Here is an 11,100-nt window from a genome sequence, read left to right as displayed (position 1 = left end):
GTACACATGAAATTCTAACAATAATTTTATAGAATAAAGAAAAAATATATATTTTTAAAGGCGTAAATATATTTTTTTACATTATAAAAATGTAATATTTATTTAAATAAACGTATAAAAGTTTTCTTTTTCTTTTTTATGTAGAAGCTTGTGAATATTAGTTTCAAACAATATTCGATTTTTTATTACAGAAAATAAAAGTTGAAATTTTGTATCTAGTAGAAGATAACATTAAATAAGAAAAAGTAGAGAAACGAACAACTTGTTAACTTATACAGATACAGTACGTATACACTCTGATGCTTCCTTTCTAGTATGATTTTGATGTGAAAAATCACCCTTAGGTAAGAAAAAAAATAACAAAATATATATATATATATATAGAAAGAACTAACTGGAATATCGACAAACTACCTACAGTAACGGAAGTATATTATCAACCTTACATTTTCTATATACTTTCTTTAAAGTGCTACAATTGCACAATATAATATACCCTTGAGTAATTTACAATATTCGTAAATTATACTTTAAATAATATAAAATTTTAAGAAAAAAAAAACGAAATAGAATTATTATTATTATTATTATTTTCTACATCTTTTTCACTCCATTTTTCTAAGATCTCTGACATCTACTTCTCTACAAGTATATATAGGGATATAAAAATTTATAATTTATAACTTTATTTACTTTCCGTGTATAATAAATAAATAAATTTCTCTTGATAGGGGAAAATATCCTCTCTCTCTCTCTTTTTTTAAAAAAAATAACAGTGCATTAAGGACGAATCATATTATCTTCCATCACTTTTAATAAGATTGCATCAGTTATCCCCAATATGAATACGTTACTACTTTCAATCTCATTTGCTTTCCTGCTCAAACTCGTTAGAATTTCAAAACTTCCATTTATTTTCGTTAGTTTGAAGGATTATGATAAGTTTCCATTTATGTACACTAAAGGAAATTAATCGTTTGTTGTCGAGACCTTCAACCTCGATTTGCTATTGCACCTTTTGGTTTTCATTGAAGAGAAAAGGCGTTTTGTATGACTAAAGATGAAGAGAAAACAAAAAGAAGAATGAGAAAAAAGGGGAAAAAATACTTGGTTACATGTCTAGAAATATCTTTTGACGTTCATTGTGAAGGGAACACTCCCAAAAGGGATGTTCGATCGGGAATATTCATTGACAGGACATAGGACGACCAGTGGATAGTTTGAAGAAAGACGAAAGAATGTCGATGAATGGAACCAAGATATCGTTTACTTAAATCAATAAAACACTTCTGAAGCATTACTTTTATCTTTTTTTTATTTATTAATTTTTATTTTTTATATCTCTTCTCCATTCTTTTTACTATTGATGATAATATTTTAATAGAGTTACTAAAAAAAGAGCAAACCGTTTAAATCATTGAAAAACTTCTCCGTAAAAGATAACTAAAATATTTAAGATAATATAAATAGATATGAAGATTTTATTATTCTTTAATATATTCTTTTCTTTTTCTTTTTATTTTAGATAAGAGAAAAAGAAATATATAGGCCTATATATATAAGTTGTAGGTAGTGAGTCACGCAAATTCTTGAACATACGAAAAGATATTCTTGATGCTTTTAATATTTTAGAATTATCATTGATAAAGCCTCACGAATAAAATGAAATATTCATATATTAAGTAACATATTTATTATGTTATAATTGCTTTAAATTATTTAATTACATTAGAAATTAAACAATTTTATGGTAATTTGTAGTTATGTTATTTAATAGTTTCGGTTATTATTGTACCGTCAGAAGATAAATATGAATTTATGGAAATTATTTATTGAGCAAATTTCCGTACAGAAGGATCCTTAAATAGTTCAGAAGGATTCCGAAATCGATTCTTTTCCATACTTGTACCTTTCATCTTAAGGGTTTGTCCAACCGTGTCAACTGGTCTAGGATCTCTTTGATGTAACTCATTGTACAGTTTAAATGTATCGTAAATCCTAAGATAATCAACTAATCTGTTTACAAGATTATGTAATTTAAATTTGAATGGTGTTCTATAATTGTGTAAGGAATAATTGACAGATGAACAGGTTGTACTTTGGTATTAATTAAGTAAACAAAATATGCGTAGCTCAACAAAGGTAAGTTTTGAAGATATATTATATATTTATATGTAATTCTTTATTGAAATTAAAATGGATAGTATAAAAAAATGAACAACTTACAGTACATTAAGCAAATTTTAATTGAATCGAACGTTGTTGTTGCTGCAAAGTAATGGATTTTTATGTTAATGTATCTTTATTTTTCTTATTATTTTTGCTTGAGATATTACGAATTTGTTGATAATATAAGTGCTAAATAAACTTACTATAAGTGTAATCTACGTAAAGATTAAAAGAAAGAAAAAGAAATTTTGTTTAGGTCAATCCAATCTTAAGAATTTATCAACAGAATAGATTTAGAAGAGTAAACATTATTAATGAAACTTATAGCTTAAAACTGATTAATATATAAATTAATTAATAGAGTGAAGACTAGCAATAGAGTAGAGAGTAATGTTTACATTATTAAATTTGACTTATAACATTATAATTTCAATTAAAATGAGTTATTTTGTTGTTGTTTTTTTTTAAAGCAAACTTCCTACAAATCATTCCAGATTTTCTCGTATAAAGTCGAATGGCTTTCTTATAATACATCTTTGAAAAACCTCATTTATATATCTTTAAAAGGACGTTTCAGTTTAGGCGAGTGTCCAAATTACGCATCTTTCTTCCAATACGAAAAGCCTGTTGCTCAGATTGCTTTTATTTATTTTATATATATATATTTTTATATTGTTATTTTTGGAACAATGTAAGTATGTTGCACGTTTACTAAAAGTGTAAGACAAGTCGAAACAAAAGAATCATAAGATTATCGAAAGCTAAACAAGTAGGATAGGCCATACTTGTTGTTATTGATAAGAAAAGTTGATATAGCTTGTTTCTTCCATCTTGTTTGTCATTGTTTTATCCGTCTTTCGTTCTTTTGTTTCGATTGTTTTCCGGTTTCTCTACTTTACTGCTTCTTCTTATCTACGATACGTCTTTGGTTAGTCTCGATCTTTGGGATCATTACACGCAATTATCATTTTTATCTTATTGAGTAGGTTAATTCTTCTTCTATCTTGTTCTTAATTTTTCTCATTACCTGCTTATTTAAGCGTGTAGAATTCTAAATTTTAGCTTCGTTAACTCTTAGGCTACCCATCAGTTCTGTAATCTATATACTTCTCTATACAAGTCTACGAAGAAAATATGAGGAATTTTTAACATTTTATAACTAAAAGAACGTTATAATTTTTAATATATTATTAATTTTCACTTTCACAAACATATTCAGCAAGAAAATGGAAAAAAAATGTATCATTAGATAATTATAGGTCTATTCCCTCATCTATCTTCAATATATACAATTATAAATAAATATATCTTATAAATACACCTGCACAAATTACTTAGGTTTATTTATTTTTCATTAAATAGATGTATAATTAAACTTTATCAAATGAAATTTACGTAGAAACGAAGGAAACAGAACGATAAGCATTTTCCTGGATGGACGCTCAATTTCTATTTGGATGTACAAATGTTGATGTAGATCGAATGATATCAGACTTATTTGAACTTAATTAAGGAAATCAGTTCACTAGACTCACGGGAAGTGCACTTGTCAACTGTTTCAAATGAGATTTCACGAATTCTATTCCCCTAAACAGGAACTTATCAGAAACTCTATTCTGCTCCAAGAGTCTCTTCGCATGGAATAGAATTACTAAGAAGTTCTTCAAAAAATTTTAAAATGACTTGAAATTTTACGATAAAAATCGAAATGTAAGATAAAATATTTAATATATTGCAATTTTAAAATGTTGATTTTTATAAACTGTTTTAAAAAGTACATTTTTTAACATGTCGCGAATGCTTTTGTTAATTAATTTACAGAAGAACGAACTTAAAATTTTATAAATAAATTGTATAAATAAGCTTAGAAATTCATCTAACTTTAACTAAATTAATAAATTTCCTATTATTAATCCGTTCTCTTTATGATAAAATACAAATTATATATTTATATAAACTAATTTCGGATTATTTTATAAGAATTATACATTAATTACGAACGGCACGACTTTTAGAATTTTAATAGTTTCCACGAATTGTGTGTGCAGTGTCACATCATCGGAATACTTAATAGGTGAGAAGATTAGAGAAAAAGGAGAGCAAACAGCGCCAAAACTTCCACTACATTAAAGTATTTTCACGCTTAACAAGTAGCAGAAGATAAAGATTGTTGGAGAAAAATCTAATTGGCAGATGTTTAAGGAAAAAAAAAGAAGAAGAAGAAGAAGAGGAAAGAAATCACAAAATGATGTTACGACCTTTCTTTATCCAATTATCTTACAGGAGTTTGCCTTGTATATCGACAAACGAAGTGAAATTTATGTGGTCTTTAATTTAGGCTAGACATATCGACTAAAAAGTCGTTCCCCATTAAACAGTAGCAAGACATTAGTTGGAAATCTGATTGTTCCGACTTGGCAGAGCGAAGGAAGCCATTGTCCCGAGAGAACGGGTTGAGTCGTCCTTCCTAGCCTTACACTTTCGCTTTAATTAATGGGTCGAGGATAATAGAGTTAGCAAAGCCGCCTGTGTAGAAACTCAACCTCGAAGGACGAAGGGACACGGACCGTCAACTTCGTGGTTCCCCACGGATTCGAGTCAGGCCAGCTTATTTGTTGGTTTACTCTATTAATGTAGCATACAAAAGTAAAGGGGGGTCGTACATCAATCACATCAAGCGACAAGTCATACATTATATAGTCCTGTGTAGTATTCGAATCGACAGAGCGTAACATTGGTCACAAACACAATTGCAGGTGATAGGATGGAGGAAGAGACGGAAGAGGAGGAAAAAGAAGAAGAAGAAAGGGTTTAAAAAAATTCCAGGATAGCAATTTCGGAAAAGGACACGTCAAGAGCAATGTACCGATGTTGAAACAATAATCTAAGGTATCCACGCAGAAGTGTGAAAATGTCCCACAGGCCTGTTGTTTGGCTAACCACACCTTTCGTTTCCTCAAACCAAGCGTTGGTAAAAGAGATAAATGTATACGCCTCATGTAACCAAGCTTATCTTAAACAATTCGTTTCACTTTTGCAACATTAACCTTAGGAGAAAAAAATAAATAAATGGCTATTATGTTGAAGTGAATGGAATGAATTGTATTACACTCGTTTAATACGACAATTGTTTACGCGTGTATACCGTATTATTAAGGTTAAAAATTATTATAAAAATAAAATATGATGATTAATTATAGAAGAAGAGATTGTAGAAAAAGTTAGATAATAACTGAATCTAATGTTGATATTATAAAGAATTTTTTAACGTTTGAACAAATTTCTATTGTTTATGGGAAAATTTCCTGGAAAATTCCAGATAAATCTTTAAAATGTGGAAAATGTAGATAAGTGGGATTATAAGAATAAATATTAAATGTTAAATTTTAAATTTGTATCTTTTCTCAATTAAAAATTACATTAAATTAAATTAAACAATGCTTATTTTGTTTTTTGTTTTATTCCTTCTGGATATAATTAAATTTATTTATTACTAATATAGAATTAAATTTATAAGTAGAATAATATTAATTATAATTTAGATAATAAGATTTCCAAAATTATATTTATTATATAATAAGAATTTTTAATGATGAAATTCTAATTTATTTTTCATTAGTCAGTGAATGAGAAATTTGTGTGTAATGGAAATAAATAAATATATTTTATGTTATATATTTATTAAAAACAGTAAAATATATATATACATAAAAAATTCTGTTCGTAAAATTAAATATTTGTATAATTTGTGTATAATTGTAAAGAGGAAAAAATGAATAATAATTATATTATTAGAAATAACTTTAGTTGAAATGATTAAAATATTAAGCTGTTTCGTTGATGTGTTTCTTGATTTAATTTTAATTTTTTTACAATAAATATTTCAACGCTCTTAATGAGTATTCTGCAAATTATATAAGAAGAAAACATTCCGGATTATTTAATTAAAATTGAAACAGGAACTGAGGATTAAAAAAAAAGGATAAAGTAACTTCTCGACTTGTAAACATCACCTAAAAAAGTTGCTAGGATAATTCTAATCACATTAAGTTTCGACTTTTATATTTCCTCTTTTTTACCTCTATTTATTGACGTCATATCATTTATGCAGAATACGTAATTCGGTACGAAAAAGTTATATATATATATATTTAGGTGAATAAATCTGCGTTTGTCACATTCAATATATCTAGCAGAGGAGCGATATGTGGCAGTATAAACTAAACTCTTTCGTATACTACCCAATCAATAACTGTAACTTATATGTAGAGCGTAACGAATCCACGTGTTAAGAAAGAACCAACATCTTACCTTGATGAAGACATCCTAAGAAAAAAACGTTAATCCAAAACACCGTCATCATCATAGATAAGAGGCTCAGTAGATGCGAAACAATCCTTGTATTTTATCACACGTGACTCGTTTGACGTCAAAGATGAGGATTTTCAGGAGTGTCTTCGTCTTCATCAGATATGTATAGTTATTGATATAATCTCTGTAAATGTTTCTTGGAAACGGACATCGTTAAGCTTCCTTGTGAAGTTCGTATGGATCATACCCGTTGTACAGAGTCGGTGGTTATATAGGAAGGAAGCAACCACACTGAGCATGCTCTCCTGGATTTGGACGATGCTACTGCAGTAGCTGTTAGCTAGGGCGGGGAGAATACTAGCTTGGTATGGGAGAGACAATAAAGCTGGACTCCTAGATATTACTAATTTCCATTGGACTCTGTTATGTTCGTGCTGGGAGGTATAAAAAGGGTCACCTTTGTACTCCACCCTGTGTTAAGTTGTTACTATTAAGCGAGTCTAAGAATGTTTTATATCTTCTCTGTTGTGATGGGTGCTTGCTGCCTTCACGAAGCAACAAGTAAAGCTAACATTTGATTGATTCTATTGAAACTGTATTAAATCAGCCGTTTAAACAACGCTGATTCTTTACTTTAAACTTTTTTATTTATTGATTCTATTGATGTTTTAAAGTATTTTCCAATTTTTGTAGTTTTACGAAAGCGAAATTATTCATCGGAAATTAATTTTTAAATATATTTTTTTTAGATAATATTTTAAAATCGTGTTATATCCTTCATTAAGCAGCTTTAAATCTTGAAAAAAAAATTATTATTTAAAAAAAATTTTTTAATTAATTATTTTAAACCATATTGGCTATTATTTATTTTACTTAATTAAACATTTATATAAGGTTTATTATATTTACAAAATTCTTTTGTCTATTAATATAAAAATAAGAATAAACCTCGACTCTAGCAATATGAAACTTGCTTTCATATCAACACTGATTAAAGGGAAAGAATGATTTACAGGGGCAAAAATGATAATGTTTCGCATCTAATTTTAATATCGCATTTAAAATTACATAAAAATAAAAAATAAATTTTAATTAATAAAAAGGAAAATATTATATTACATTGTGCCATTTAAAAATTACAAGAATTTTATTCGTTAATTATAAAGTTATAGCACATTTTTTTTTTAAATTTCCAAATAAAAATCTGTCGGTCAAAGAAACTATTAAAGAAACGCATTAAAAGTAATTTATTCTAGTGCCAAGATAACAAAAGACTTCGTGAAACAATGACTCATCTAATTAAAAATAAGATCTTCTCTTTGGTGCTTGGAAATTGTCTTGATTAACTGCCCAACATTGATTAACTTACTAATGATGAAAAAACATTCGATATGGCTGATCTTAAACCGGAAAAAAAAGAAAAAAAATTAAGGAAATTAACTAATTTTAAATATGTTTAAAACATTCTTTACGAATATAGATAAAAGAAAAAAAAATAATTTACAAAAGTAAAATAAATTAAACACCTTTAACACTGCTTAAACGTATTTATTTTATTATATTATTATTATTTTACTTTTTCAGCTGTTACGTAGGCCTATATATAATATGGGAAAGTGCCGTAATCGTGGCAAATTTGACCCTCCGGGGTTTTTACAAATCTCCGACAGAAAAAGATTCCTGGATTTGCGTATGTTGGAGGGAACCACTTATAAGGAGCGGTGGTTAAATAAACACCTTTTCAATGAGAACCGAAGAAAAGTGAGGACCGATTTTTGATCCCCACTTTATATCAAAAAAGACATTCGGAACTAATTTCTACGAGTCTAACAGCTGGGACAGATCTTCAATAAATGAAAAAATAAATAAATAAAAATAGGAAAATATAATTTCGTGTTTGTCTCTATCGCCAGGGAGAAAGGCGATTTATAGGAAATTTTGTTAGCGTTATTAGGCTAAACGGGATTTAATAGGACCACTTCGACACGATAATGCATTTCTCGTATACGAAGGATGTAAATTTAATAAGTACAACATCTAAATTAAATTATAAAATGATTGGGATACGAAATAATTGAACGAATAAACAATCCAAACGATTTGTATTGTAGAATAATAATAATTTGGCCAATTGTTGGAAATCCGAATCTAAAAATGGCAGAAGAAATAAATCTTTTTCACGTCAAATGTCCGATTTGTCTGGNTTTTTATTAGTAAAAACTAAAAATATACTTATAAAAATTGATATATATATGTATATATTTTTTTATTCTTATAACATAAAAATACATATTTTTTTTTATCCTGTTTTGAATTTATTTATTTATTTTTTGTAATTTAAATTTTAAATTTCGCTTCTTTTATAGGAAGAAAAAAAAATCTATAAAATTTTCTAAATATAAATTTAATTTTTTTTTAAATTAATATACATATATATTTTTTAAAGAGTAACTAATAAAAGAATTAATTTAAATTTTTATTCTAAGTTTAAATTACAAAATAAAATACAGCCGAATTAGGAAACAACCGACAAACAAACAGGAAGAAACTCTGCAAAGTTTCATGTTACTAATTGCAAAAATCAAAGAGGAAGGAGGAAAAAAAAAATGGAAAAAAAATCATCAAACATCTTTATTTTCAGATAGGAAATAATAAAAAAAAAACAAACTTTATTTATCTGCAGCGAGCAAGTAGAGGAATTGGATATGGGACTGAATATATATATTTTTTTTCTTATAGGTTGAAGTGAAAAGGGTGTATACCTCACAGTAATGCTAATGTCGATAGAACGTACTTAACTTCGAGTGAGTAATTTCCTCAGGTCTGAGTCGCGCCAGTTACGGTCCCCAAAGGAAATGTTTTGTGGTACCCTGATAGAACCGCCGATCTAATAATTATGTTGGGCACGGTTCTGACCGTCATCTAGATAGCTTCAAGTCGATAGTTAATGGGATTAAATTTACCACTTTTATTTAAGTGACGAGATGATTTTTTGATTTGTAACCGTTTTTTTTTTATGTTGGAATTTTTATAATAAAATTGAAACCGAATGTAAATACTAGATATAACCTAAATTAATTCTTTTTATTTATTTTATTTTTTACTAATTAAAAATAACGTTTAAAAACATTGGCGATTTTAACACATCTTAAGGATTTTACGACTCTGTGTAATCGTTAAGATCCTGTGTAATAATTAGGAAGGACTCTGTATGAATTTCAGGACTCTGTTTGATCATTAGAGAGATGAGAAAGATACGTTAAAATCATCCAGATTTTAACGCATTACTGTGTGATTATTAGAATTGTTGTTACTATTATTAACGATTGAGACGTTTAGAGTAACGTTTTCGTTTTTTTTTTTATATATATATATTTAATTTAAATATAATAATAAAAAAAATGAAAGTAGATATCATATTTTGTGGGATTAACAGAAAGAGAGAATATGAGAGTTTTCAATATTCTTTCGACAAACATGACATATCGTCAGTCAAGTAATATATCAAAAGACAAGATGTGTGCAGTTGCGAGGTTTGGCAAACAAACACTCAAGCGAAGCAAAGCGAAGGTTGGAAGGATTACTTCGCTCTCTTTGGCTTAATTTCTGTAATCTTTGATTGATGGTTGCTTTATCTGGTATGTCATCACGTCTGGCTTAAGAATCCCAATGTAATTATGGGGCAGTAAGTCTTTTGAAATTAAACGTTACGTTTATTAAAAATATTGGTCGTTCCGATGTCAATGCTGAAGCTTATTGTGTCTTCCCCGCTTCTCTACGGATTTACGATATTTAAATACAGATTTGTTCGATTTTCTACTTGCGTCCAGCTTATTTGTTGATCTATCGATTTTCAACTTTTCATATACATAAATATATCAGCATTTTTTCATATATACAACTTTTTAAATTTAAATATATTATTATTATTATTTTCTTTTTCTATTATGAAACTTTATATTATCACAGAGTTAAAGAGACAATAAAAATATTTAATGGAGCTTAAACGATTTATTAATGTATCGCATCACTTTACTTTTAATTTAATTTTATTAAATAAATTAATAATTAAATAAATATACGATGTATGAATATACAAAATTTGTAATAATTTGTATATATTTTCTAATTAATATACAAAAAAAATTAATTAATTTACATTGTTCTTTGTTTTATTTATTTTTTAAATTTTGTTTTCCTCCCTCAGATAAAGAAAACTGCCTGTTATATACGTTAATATTTAATAAATAAAATAAATTTAATATTTGTATAAACGAAAGAAGAAGAAGAATTTTTTTTAAGTGAATAAAATTAAAAAATAAATTATAAATTATAGTTTCTTGAATATGTTTGTAATATTTGAGGAGAAACACGAAGCAAGAGAAATTCGTTTCTCTGTTAACATGTGACGATTTCGATTTTCATCTGTGATTCTAAATTTAGAAAATAGTCCTAAAAATTTATGATTTGATTCTCTGAATTCCCCTCCAGTTTCCCCTTTCTTCTTCCTTCTTTTCTTTAATCCTAAAGCAACAGAAAGTTTAAATCCGAAGCCGATTACAATCAGATTAGTTCAGTATAGATAAGTGAAAATCAAACAAAATGCCTTTAAACGTAAAG

The sequence above is a fragment of the Centruroides sculpturatus genome, unplaced genomic scaffold, assembly GCF_000671375.1.
Source record: "Centruroides sculpturatus isolate CEXI.00-Female unplaced genomic scaffold, Cexi_2.0 scaffold90, whole genome shotgun sequence".
Lineage (NCBI taxonomy): Eukaryota > Metazoa > Arthropoda > Arachnida > Scorpiones > Buthidae > Centruroides > Centruroides sculpturatus.
This window is presented reverse-complemented; position numbering follows the sequence as displayed.